The sequence below is a fragment of the Tenrec ecaudatus genome, chromosome 18, assembly GCF_050624435.1.
Source record: "Tenrec ecaudatus isolate mTenEca1 chromosome 18, mTenEca1.hap1, whole genome shotgun sequence".
NCBI lineage: Eukaryota > Metazoa > Chordata > Mammalia > Afrosoricida > Tenrecidae > Tenrec > Tenrec ecaudatus.
In genome coordinates, this window is record NC_134547.1 from 64,626,345 (window position 1) to 64,639,986 (window position 13,642).

The following is a 13,642-nucleotide window of genomic DNA, read 5'->3' on the forward strand; positions in this document are numbered from 1 at the left end:
TCGATTCTTTGGTCTTCCGCAGTCAAGGTTCAATTTTCACATGCCTATGAGGCAAGTGACAATACCTTGGCTTGGGTCAGGCAGACCTTAGTCCTCTAGGTGTTCAATACTGTAAAGAGCTCTCATGCAGCAGATTTACCCCAATGCAATGTGACATTTGCTATACTGACTGCGGATTCAAGCGAGGCAAAGTACTTAACAATCTCAGCCTTTTCTCCTTTTCATCACTCCCCTTTCCTCAGCTCAAGGAGAGGCCAGTAGTTGTGTCTTAGATGGCTCCCTGCAAGCTCTAAAGGCTGCAGTGGCTACTCACCAGTGTGAGGCCACTGTCTTTGTGGACTCTATTATGCCAGCTGACCTTGGTGTCCCTTGAGACTATAGTCCTGAGCCCCCCAGGTGTACTGACTAGGGACAACTTCCTTAATCTATGTCATCATTGTTCAAGATACAGTGCGAGCAGAAATCAACAATGAAGGGGGGTCACGTATCGGTTTGTACAGTAAGATACCACTGTTCCTGTGGGGTTTTTTTGAAAGGGACAGAATTGTGAATGCACCTGGAAGACACCCATAAATCACTACTGAGTACAGCTTTTAAGGAGAGCGGATAGAAAACGTAAGACTGCGCACTGCGAAAAACTTGCTAGACCCAGTGTGCCAGACAGGGTTCTCTAGAGAAACAAAGCCTGAACACTATTAACTTTATATATATTTATATAGATAGATAGATAGATAAAGAACGTAATAAATAAACAGTTACTTACATTATAAAGTAGTATAAATGGCTCAGTGAGACAGTTGTGAGACACTGGCAGTCCTTCAAGTCTTGAGGGCCACCGGGTAGTCCTCTGTAGAGCAATTCAGGTTATCCAGGCACAGGCAGCAAACAGCAAGGCAGGTCACCAATGGTCAGCCAGATGACAGGTTCTGACAGTCCCCAGCTCAAGAGATGTACATTCTAATGGTGTGGCCCAGCAGGTCTTGAAGGAACCTCAAATTACAGCGACACAGTTCACGGGTAGTGTAGCTTGCAAATTGAGGCACAGAACAAGCAAGGAAGTCCCACACTGGTCCAATAATCAAAGAGCAAGAGACAAGAAAGGTGAGGCTCACCGAGCCTTTTATCTCTCCACCCTTCAATTAATCCCACATGTGTTTATTGGCCAGGTAGGCACAATAAACTACCTCAACTTGGAAAAGCCAGGCAGTCCTATTGAGGCCTGTCACTCACAGGCCTCACTGTGTAAGAACTCCACAACACGGGTGGGGGTGGAGGGGTCAGGCTGTGATGAAAAAGAAGAGAAATTACATGACCTTTTAGGGAAACCTTCCCAGAATGCTCTACGAAATGAAAAATGAAGTATAAGCAATGGGGGGTGGGGTTGGAGGTGTTATAATTAATGGACAAGATAGGCATTTTAAAATTGTGAACTTTGGTTCCAAGAGCAACTCTTAGAAAAGGGATCAAAGAGCTATGAAATTACTTAAAAGCATAACCCAGAGAACATTGTCAAAGGAAGTTGCTCCCCTTGTAACTTGGAGCAGAGTTGGTGTGTGTGTGTGGGGGGGTGCGTGCACGTGCACACGTACACACGCAGAGCTGACTGGCACGGGGCACAGGGTGTCTGTGGCTCTGACTTGTGGGCTTCAGAGAAGACCCATTGTCTAGGCTGCTGTTCCCTGAGTCTACCTGCCTCCCGGAGCATGAATGCCATCAGTCTGTAGCCCCCAATACACGATGAACAGATCCATCAAGAGACACTAGACGTTCAGACAGCAGCATTGCTGGTGGAACTCAGCAGGCCCTAGCCCCTCCCCCCCCACACCTTGCTGGAACCATCTCAGAGTGTAATTTAGGTCTGGCCCTGGGCTAGGCATGCCAGAGTTAGTAAAATAAAATACCAGCTGCCCAGGTAAGTCCACATTTCGGATAAAGCGCAAACATGTTCTAAATGGCATTCCAATTGAATGGGTTTCCTGTAGTTCATCTACAACCTGCCCTGGCTCTTAGCCTCCAAGTCTGACTGCTCAGTGCTCCAGGAGGTTCTGTGAGGTCCTTGAAATCCTTTTCACGATCTTCTTTCTGTTTGAAATAGCTGCCAGTGGCCTGCTGTGTACCAACACTCCTCCTCCTAGCGGGTTTCTGTCAATCTGGGGGAAAGAATAAGAGTTCCAAACAAACGCAGGAGAACACAGTTCTTTGTGGAAGAGGAGCACATAGCCGTGGGTTTTATGCAGAGTGCCCAGCGTGGTCTAGAGAACATCACTTAAGATGGCATTAGGAGACAAATCATCCTGTCTGCCTGCTCTGTGCAATTATGCGAAGAGCTCCGACCCCCAAGGCCACACCTGAAATCCTCCCAAACCTCTGCTGAAGAGGCACGCCGCTTTCAGACTTCACACATCACGGGCAGATCCCGAGTTTACTCGTGTTTCGCGTGCCATCTATTATGGACGGATTACGAGATAACTCATGATTGCTACACACTGTCTTCAGATGCCGTCTGCTTGGATATATTTTAGTTACTTCGTCTATTTAGGTGTGTACATCAGTAGTGAATGTATCAGACTTGATTGTCTTCATGTTCTGTTTATTTACCATTTTTGTGCATTTTGGGTAAATCAAATAGTATTTGTTTGAATTGTTTGCAAGGAGTTGTGCACTTAGCATGATCAAACCTCAGTGAGATGTGAAACATCTCCTAAATCGCTCAAGCGGTCTCCCGTTACACAAAAAGACATGAAGAAATGCTTAGCTCTAATTCTTCTAATTTTTCAGTTACATGGATTATGTTAATTATTTTTACAAGTTTATAATTTCATGAAGATTATAGTTCATAAAATAATGTTCTGCATACATTGCACAATATTGTTTCATAATGTGAGACGTTTTATATTCAAAAACTGAACGTTATAAATAAATGATAAAAAGTTGATGAGATGTAAACCCATTTATGGTTGAATGCAAAAAAAAAATTAAAACTAACGGCCGAAAACATACACGGCCACTTGGGTAAGTTGGTAAAAAAGTATCCGACCATGGTGTCGCAACAGCAGGGGAAAGAAATGAGGCTGTGTTCCTCTAAGGATTTTCAGCCTCCAGCAATCCTACATCGGGCCCACTAGGAGTCAGCACTCAGCGTTGGAATCAACTAGATGACAGACATAGTGGTGAAAGCACTCTGCTACTAACCCAAAGGTCAGCAGTTAGAACCCACTAGCTTGCAGGAGGAAGCTCTGCTTCTGGACAGAGCACAGCCTTGGGAGCCTGGTGGCGCTCACAGGTTTGAATGCTTCGCAAGGAAGCTCTTGGTGGTCTCCTTAGACAAAATCCTTCATTACAGACCCAATGGTGCACCCCTCTCCTGTGGGACACGGGGGCCATCGTAAGTTGGAACTGACTCAATGGCAAGTGGTTTTCTTTTCCTTTAAAATAAGCATGGTACAAACTAAACTGTAAGATGCCAATTCTCAGCAGTCATGCCTAATGAACAAGGAGAGCTCTGCAGAAGGAGCCCGGTGGTGCAGTGGCTAAAGCATCTGGATTGAACCCACTACTCCTCATCCACTCGTTTGTTGTAATAGGATGGCTTGCATGTTGCTGGATGCTGGAAGCTATGCCAGCAGTATTTCAAATACCAGCAGGGCTACCCGTCGGGGGCAGGTTTTAGAGGAGCGCTCAGGCTAAGATAAGACTAGGCGGACAATCCTGGCAATCTACTTCTAAAAGAAATGGGTCAGTGAAAACCTCATGAGTATCTAAAAACATTGTCTGATACGGCACCAGAGGATGAGCCCCTCAGGCTGGAAGGCGCGCTAACTACGATTGATCATCAGAGAAGAACTCCCACTTCAAAGGCTGACGCTAAGGGTGTGGAGAGAACAAGGTCTTCCTCACCTTCACTCGCACGACTCAAAAGGAGAAGGTACAGCCGCAGACATCCAGTAACAATCAGAACGTGGAAGGTACAAAGTATGAATCTAGGAAAAATGGAAGTTGTCAAAAAATGAAAGCGGACGCTTAAAGATCAGTAGACTAGGTGCAGGATTTTATTGACTATGCCAAGGCATTCGATTGTGTGGATCATAAGAAATGACAGATAACACTGAAAATAATAGGAACTCCAAAGCACTTAATTGTACTTATGTGGAACCTGTACATCGATCAAGAGGCAATTTTTTTAACAGAAAAAAGGAATACTCCATGATTAAAACTCAGGAAAGGTGTGGGTATTCAATCTGTATGCTAAGAAACTGACCTATGTGAAGAAGAACGAAGCATCAGGATTGGAGAAAGGCTCAACAACCTTTAAGATGGAAGGTCAAAGACCACAACCTCCAGTAAGGACCATCCCTCAACAACAACAGTAATAACAAATTCTCACAACTGGGCCAAGAAGCATCATGATAAATGCAGAAGATACTTTATGTTATCAAAGATTTCATTAGGCTTGAACCTATAATGCCCCAAGGCAGCAGCAGTTAATAAATCAAATATTACATTACGCAAATCTGCTATAAAAGACCTTTTTAAAATGCTTTGAAAGCAAATAAATAAATAACATGTTTAAAAGCAAAACCATCAACTTGAGGACTGAGGTGAATCTCACCCAAGCCATAGACTTTCCCATCGTTTCAGACACATGGGAAAGCTGGACAATGAATAAGGTCGGCGAAAGAGTTGATGCCCTTCCATGATGATGTTAGCAAAGAATATTAAAAATGTGGACTGGCAGAAATATGAGCAAATCTGTTGGAAGAAGTGCAACAAGAATGCTCCTTGGACAGGAGTTTGGTGAGACTTAGTCTCATATACGGAACATGGGATCAGGAGGGACCAGTCCTGGGGAAAGGACATCATGCTTGAAGTAAAAGGGCATTAGGGGAAAAGGAGGCTCTCAATGAGACAGACGGACACAGAGACTGCAGCAGGGGCTCAAACACAAGAATGATTGTAAAATGGTGTAGGGCCAGGTAGTACTTGTTCTGTTGTCCAGAGGGTTCACATACATAGGAACCAACTTGACGGCACCTACAACAGCAATGTAATCCAGACACCCCCAGTTCCTCCTTTATCCTGAAGAGCTCAATAAGAAGTTTGGGAGAAATGACATTGAAGGATAGGGCTCTGAATGGGGTCAAATGGCCAGTGAGAGAATACAGTGCGTGTGTGCAAGGGTGGCAAGCAGACAGTGGTTTGGGCTGAATATCCGTTCCCCCAATCCATGGGAATGTTGGGGGACCTCAGCACCCACAGTCACTGTTCTTTTCTCACTGGTCACTTGACCCTATCCTGGGCCTTTTCCTCTCCTGTCATTTTCCCAAAGCACTATTCACAGAAGGTCACAGGGAGCAATAATAGCGTGTCATCACGGGGTAATAGTAGAGGGTAATTATGTCATAGAACAGGAAATAATGTCAAACATAATGTTTTATATTAGCGCTCCAAGGAATTTATTAGCCATTCCCCACTTCAGCTAAGTCTCATTCAGCACACCACCACCACCACCCCCTTGCCAAGACTAGACCTCCTGCCTGCCAGGTTCTGCTCCCTCTGCCCTCCTCACCTTTCTTCCTTTCACTCCCCAAGGAAAATACACATCCTCCCATCTCTTCTGAGACCAAAATTTTGAGTTCTATTTTTTTGTATTCCCTCCTTCCTCACCACAACCACAAGTGGTTCACCTGTCATAGCCAAGGAGGTTCATCTGAGTCCCTTCCCCCAAACAGGCTCTGGGTACATGTTGTACGCAAAATGTATGTAAACACCATTACACTCAGTTGTTCTAACTTTCTTTGCTATACTTCCACTGAGCTAAAATTTATTTCCCTTTTTCAAAATTTCCTTTTAGGGGAGGGCCCAATAGAAGGAAATGTTTAGAAAATAAACAATGGCAACATATGTACAAATATGCTTGATACAATTAATACAGGAACTATTATAAGAGCTGTAAGAGCCCCCAATAAAATGATCATTTAATTTAAAAGTAAATAAATAATTTTCTGTTTATATGTAATGGTTTTACTTCTGAAAGTACAGAATAAATCTAATTTACTTGCAGCCACTAAAAGCTCATTTATCTTCTCTTGCATTTTTTCTTAACCAGTTCAATTTTTCCAATTCTTGCAATAATTCTTCATGTTACAGCACCTCCAAATTCTTCATCATCTTGCTTAGCCTTTAGACATCGTCCCTCTAAAATGCCCAGGATTGAACAGAACAATCCACAAATAGGCTGGGGAAAAAAAAAAAGAGGCTTTCTCCCACAGAGTGGCCAGTAGTTTTGAACTGCTGACCTTGTGGTTAGCAGCCCAATGTGCAACCACTATGCTAAGGCTCCTATAGGATAGTGCAGAAACGGTAAGTATTTATGAGAGTGGAAAACTCAGTGTTCTGCAGAGTGGCTAGTGATTTTGAACAGCTAGTTTTGAACCTGCAATTTACAGCTCAACTACTAACTCACTACATCACCAGAGATCTCTGCATCTTAGTCTTAGCAACTACAGAAATGAGCTTCTCCTCCCGAGAGGTCAGTGGTGGGAGGACACACCAGTCTCGGAGTGCAAGGGCTAAGAGCTGGGCTGAAGGCACACACCTTGGAGAGTAAGACTTGAATAACATCACAGAGGACTGTCAGGGATGCTGAAATCACATCTCCTTCAGGCATGTGGGCGCAGGTGTGCTCCCATCCCCCAGCCCACCCCTGTTCTTCCGTTTCACAGCTAGAGAAACAGATACAGACTAGTCTGAATGAACCCTTAGAAACCACGCAGCTGCACAAAGTCTGGTCCTCTGCTGCCAGCTAGTGTTGATAATGTCTTGGTTTTAAAGACGTAGAAGCTGTTCCGCAAATGTTACATTTTATCTTGGATCATGGGCTCTCGAACGGAAATTCTTCATTGCCAGTGATGGGAGCTGAATATGGTAATTAATTTTTCCGAAAGGGAAAGGTAGGCCAAATTAAGTCGGGCAACGAACCTATGAATGCGTCAGATCCCCCGTGCTCCAAAAAATTACACCCTGGGCTTTCAGGATTCCTATTTCTATCAGTCTTTGTCTAAGAGAGGAAATAATAAAGATGATGCCCTGTATTAGGAGCCCTGGTGGTATAGTGGTTATGTGTTGGGGCTGCGATCCTCAAGGTCAGCAGTTCAAAATCACCTCAGGCTTTCTGCTCCTGTAAAGGATTATAAGGACACTATGAATTGGTATGGACTGCATGGTAGTAAGTTTGTTTTTACAAACACCCTCTATTTGTAGTGAACAAATGTTTACATTCTGTAGCAAGATATTGGCTTAGGAGGGCCTGAGGGGGAAGCTTGATTTCTTTAAAATAGATTGGCCAAGCCTTATAAACACGAGCAAGGACATTTGTTGCTGGGATGTTTTCCGGGTAAGAAAGAAATCCAGTGTACACCGAAATTGTTCTTTCCCCGCCTCTCTCCTATTTCTGATCTCCATGTGGAAAAAAAGGTAGTGAAAAGTAATAGTAATATTTGGCCCTGCCTAGGCACTTAAAGATAGTGCCAACTTCCGGTTTGGGTATAAAACAGCTTAAACCAGTTTATGCCAGCGAACCTTCCAGCCAATAAAAGCACTGGAGATGAGACCAGCTTCTGAAATAGCAAACGGGAAGTAAACCACGACAGCAAAGGGCAGAGTTTGATGAGAAAACAGGTCTACTCGCCTTCTAGTGAATTGTTTTCTCTCTTTAGATCTTTCCCTAAATCTGTGTTTTAAAGTCCACTCCCGAGTCCATTCTGACTCATAGCAACCCTGGGAATCCCAGAGCAGAACTGCCACTGTGGGTTTCTGAGACGGATACTCTTTACGGGAGTAGAAAGCCTCCTCTTTCTCTCTGAGTGTCTGGTGGTTTCAAATGGTTGGCCCGGTGGTTGGCAGTCCAATACGAAACCCACCACACCACCACCTAGATTATTTTCTTTTTTGAAATGTCATTCTCTCAAAAATCTGAAATCAAGATGTCACCAGGACCATGTAAGTCCTGAAGGATCATGGGCAGGGTCCTCTTCAAACCTCTATACCCCCTTGGCTTTTACACAGTTGCCAGGCTATATGTAGTCAACAAACACAAGTAAACGTCTTTATGGTAGTCTCTGCTTTCAGGAAAGATATGATATCATTCATCCCTCATGCCACAACCTCTTCTGAATCCAGCTAGAATTTCTGGCGGCTCTCTATCAATGTATTACTGCAACCCTTGTTGAACTCGCTTATGTAAAATTTGACTTGTATGTGATATTAATGGTATTGTTTCATAATTTCCACCTTCTTTTGGGTTTTCTTTGGAAGGAGTGCAAATATGGATCTCTTTCAGTCTACTGGCTAGGGAGCTGGGTTCCAAATTTCTTGTCATCAGCTTGTTGATGTATTTCAATTGTTATTCTATCAGTTCCTGGGGCCTTGCTTTTTGAAAATGCCTTCATGCAGCTTGGACTTCTTCGTTCAGCATCATTGGTTCTTGATATGTTACGTCCTGAAACGGTTGGATGTCTATCAGTTCTTTTTGGTACTGTGAAGCTGGGTATTCCATCTTCTTTTCATGCTTCCTGCATCATTCAATATTTTGCCCATAGTATCCTTCAATATTGCAACTCCAGGTTTCAATTTTTTTCCTCCACCAGTTCTTTCTGCTTGAGATATGCTTGCTTTTCCATTTTGGCTTTCTAATTCCAGTTCTTTGCATATTTCATTTTAATACTTCCCTTTGTCTTCTTGAACTGCCTGTTGGAATTGTCTGCTCCGCTCTTTGACTTCATTTCTTCCATTTACTACTCAATATTTAAGAGTAGTTGAGAGCCTCTTCTGACACCATTTTAATCTTACCTTCTTTCTTGTCTTCCTCATGACCTTGTTTCCTCCATGAATGGTACTCTTGATGGCCTCCCATTGCTTATGAGGTCTTCTGTCATTTAGTATTCAATATGTTACATCTGTCAAGATTTCTAGAAATTTAGATGAGATATACTCAAGGGCAAATTCTGTCTCTCATGGATTTGTTTCCATTTTCTTCAACTTGAACTTATAGATGAGCAATTGGTCTAGTCCATAGTCAGCCACTAGCCTTGTGTAGCTGTGATAGCAAGCTAACATATTGTCTCTTCCCACAGAGGTAGTCAATTTGACTCCTATGAATTCCATCTGGCAGGGTCCATGTGTGCAGTTACTGTTGATATTGCTGAAAAAAGGCATTTGCAATCACAAAGTTGTTGGTGTTACAAAATTCTATCATGCAATCTCCAGCTGTTTCTATCACAAAGACTTCAAAGTACTGCTGATAGGAGCTCTCTCTCTGGTGTCCCCCCACTTCCCGGCCCCCAAGCTTCCTCTCCTCCCGTTTCCCCCTGTCCTCCTTCCCTTCCCCCTCTCTCCATGTGGACCACCAAGCGGGGCTGAGGAAAACAAGAGTGAAGAAAATCAAAGGCAAATTAAGACAACTTATTCAAGGGACCAATAGCCACACAACCATCTGCCTCCAGGACTCTAATACCAAAAGAATACCACTACCAACCGCTCTGAAGGGGCTCACAGGTGGTTATAGGTAGAATGGTAGAAAACCGTGGAACAAAACTCAGTCATAAAAAAGACCAGTTTTATTGATCATAGAGAGTCAGGAGGATCTCCAAATGCTAAGGCCCTTTGTTATCATCCTTCAAACCGGAACTGAACTCACTCTCATGGCTAAATTTTATGGAGGACATGACACAAGGGAGGTATACCCTACATACATCAACCAATGATTCAGGATGGAGAAGGGCAGCACCTGGCCAGGAGAAATCTCAGAAAGAAGAGCTAGGAAAGAAGGATGGATAGCAGTAAGAAACACCGGAGGAAGTGGATGGGTGCTGTTTTACCACGTATGAACTGTTGGGTGGAACAGAAATTTGCTTTGTAAAAACTTTCACATAAATTGAAACAAAAAGAAAATAAGTATCTCCTACAAAAAAAAAAGTATTGCTAATAGGATTCCAATTCCAACATGCATGGGTTTATTCTACGCAAAGCATGCTCATTTACTTAATTAATTAATCTTGAAATATTTTTTAAAGTTTTTATTGTGAATTACATGAAGAGGTACAGAGCAGATCATCAGTTTTACATTCCACAATTCATATAAACATTTTGTTTCAACTCGTCCATTACAATTCCCTCAACATGGAATTACTGATCCCACTTCCTCCCAAGAACTAGAGGAAAGTTGTGTGTTTCATCGGTGCTATACTGCACCCTGACTGACTCATCTCTTTCCTGTGACCCCTCTGTGAGGGGGTGTCCAGTTGTCTACAGATGGGCATTGGGTTTCCCCTCCATGGCCCCTCCCCCGATTCACCTTTAGTATGGTTTTTTTTCTGGGTTTTAAGATGGGTCAAAAGGGTGATCAAATGATGTTACATTATGACCTATCTACTTCTGCCACAATTGACTGTAAATGCTATCTGGTAAAGCCTTGAGTCATTCTTTAATGGTAGGTCTGCTGGTGTCAAATTCTTTTCTTTGCCTTCATCTGAGAATGTCCTTACGTCCCTTTCATCCCTGAAGAGGAATTTTGCCAAATAGGAAAATCTGAGTTGACAGTTATTTTTTCCCCTTCAGCACTTGGGAAAAAGCCCAATTCCTCTGGCCCCATGGTTTGGATGAGAAATGAATTTTCATTTGAATTGGGCTCCCCTAATGTGAGGTTTCTCTTTGGTACCTTCAGGATTTTTTTTTTCTTGTTCTTTGGTTTTCAGAAATTTAATTCTGGTATGTCTTGATGTGGATTTCTTTGGGCGTGTCCTCAGTGGGTCAGAAAATAAAAAGCAAGCAAGCAAACAAATGCATGAATCCATCACAGCTTTCACTAGCTTTGGGGAGTTCGGGAGTCATTATCTCTTCAAATATTCCTTTCAGCCTCCCTCTCGTCCAACTCCTTCTGGACTCTGATGATAAGAATGTTGGCTCTCTTGCTATTTTTCCACAGGTCCCTGAGGCTCTGGTCGTTTGCTTTTTTCTTGCATAGGGAATATTATTGAATCTCCTAGGAGAGACAGAACCCACCCTGACTAGTCTGCTTGATTGGCAATCTGGTGCTTTTCTGCCAGCCCACCTGGTCATTAGTCTTTCATGGGAAACTAACACTGAGGGAAATATGACAAGGACTATGTTCCCTCACTTATTACAGAGGAATCTGCAAAGCTGGTATTCCACGGTAGGAATGCCTCCACTTTGGTAAATTAGAGGTAAGGTCCAGGTACATTATCCTACTTTTAAAATAATTCCCACAGATTCTCCCCTTAACAGCTATGCTGCCTTAAAGTGAGCTCGTGGTTGATTATATCTCCCTATAGAACAGTGGTTCTCAACCTTCCTAATGTCATGACACTTTAATACAGTTCCTCATGCTGTGGCGACCCCCCCACCAACCATAACATTATTTTCGTTGCTACTTCATAACTGTAATTTTGCTACTGTTACGAATCGGGCGACCCGAGATTCGCTGCTGTAAAAGACGTAATCCTTTTATTCTCTCTTCCTGCCGTGACACCCAGCGTCCCTTATACCTTCCCCCAATGCTGGCATTAGGTTGCTTCACCTGTGAGTTCATGTAGACACTGCCCACCTTGTGCTGTATGTAACTACTGAATATGCATCTCTTAAGGCTACCTATAAATATCCCAAGATAGTAAAGGCTCTCTTACTTCTCCTAGTTCTCCAACGTGCTCAGTTCCGTGTGATCCATCGAGAAGACCAGATGAGTATAATTCCACACAATGTGTGACTCCTTTGTTGCATTCTCTCTCCTCGCATCCTTATCCTCCGCGACTTCACTATCTTTATATATCATACCCGCACTTTTGTGCCCTGTGGCTCTTCGGTTGTTGGAGGCTGGTTTCCTCTGTCTTTTGTTTCAAGTTAATTTTCTCTGCTCAGATTGTGTAAACTCTATTGGTTTATCCTCCTGCTCACAGACTCCATTTCTTTCCCTCTCCTTCCTGCTCGTGACCACATCTGGCAATTTTAAAAAGAACTTTTTTTTTCTGGTTTCATAATTTGCTTTTGACTCTGTTTTATGATGTCTGTTTTTGTGCTGAGGTTTTTCCCATTTTCTACTTGCTTCAAGACAATTTAAAACTGCCATCATTTTGATAGAAGCTGTAAAATCCTTGGGAAAATTTTATATCTGATTAATCTTGGTGTTGGTATCAGTCAAATGTCTTTGCTCACTGAAGTTGTAATTGTCCTGGCTCCTGGTAATGACAGGTGATTTTCAACTGTATCCTAGACATTTTGCCAATTATGCTAGAAAGTCCTGGGTCCTACTGAATCTTTCATTTTAATAGGATGTCACCATGTTTAGCTTGAAGGACCTGACCTACTTTTGTGAGATGTAGTTCCAATGGCAAGATAATTTTCAGAGGTTTTAAGGCGCTGAATTTACCTGGTGTCACTGGGGCTCCTTGGCTTCTGCTACCTGTGGAACTAGAGGCATTTCCCTTGGTTGGGCTGCTTGGTGCATCTGGTCACAAGGACAGAGAGGCTTTCTGAGCCAGGTACTTGCTGTGTGGTTTTCCCTTACCAGTACCAGTTCGGTTGAAAGGACAGTCTTTTAGGCCAGGGGGTTTGTGTGGCGTCGGGTACCCATTATCTTTCAGTGGGGGAAGTCTTTGGCTGGCACTTAGAATAATGCTTCCCTGAACTATGTATTGACAGCGAGCTCCCAGTTAGCCTTTTACTAGTATTGCTCACTTACCTGGTGTTGGTGCAGCTCTTGGTTGACCTGGGCTACCTTTTATTGCTCGGTTAGGAACACTTGGTACAGGTCATCTTTGGCTGGGTGTGTTAGTCTGGAGTTGACTAGAGAAACAAATCCAGGGACACTCATATGTGTGTAAGAGAGAGATTTATATCAAAGAGTAATTGTATATTAAGAAAATATCCCAGTCCCATCCAGATCAAGTCCCTAAGTCCAATATTAGCCCACATGTCTGATACCAGTCTTAATTTTCTCTTTAGACTCATGCAGCACATGCACTGATGCTGAATGCAGGAAGATCGCAGGCCAGTAGAGGATCCAGTGGCGGTGGAAGCAGCTCAGAAGTCCTGGTGCAGGTTTCTATGTGGCTCTTCCAGCTCCCGAGCTCTGGCTGCCATCAGCGTGACTCCACGTGGCTTGTCATCAGGAACGTGAAGTAGAGAGAAAGTGTGATCCTCTTCCCAGGAGAAACAAGAGGAAGTTCCCAGAATCCCCTAATGGCTGTTAACTGGGGACCTGATTGACAGGCTAAACTCTCGCTCGAGTCAACAGATTACGTAACTGCCGCACTGGGCAAGGGATTGTACGACACCTTAATATTACCTGTTCCTCTGACTTGGGTCCCCTAAACACAGTTCGGCTTCCCCGGTCCCACTTTCACCTTTCAGAGTTTTTAGTTGCCTCCTATTATTTCCAGGGTTCATAGTTTGTACTTTCCAGGGTTTACACTTGTATCTGACAGAGCAGAATAAATAGGGAAAAATCAATCTATACAACCTTGTCTAGAAACAGCAGCACTGATGGTGAGTGTGGGCACGAAGCAGGCACAGGTAACACTTCATTCAGCCACAGAGGGGTTGCCACGAGTCAGAAGAAAATAAGATGAAA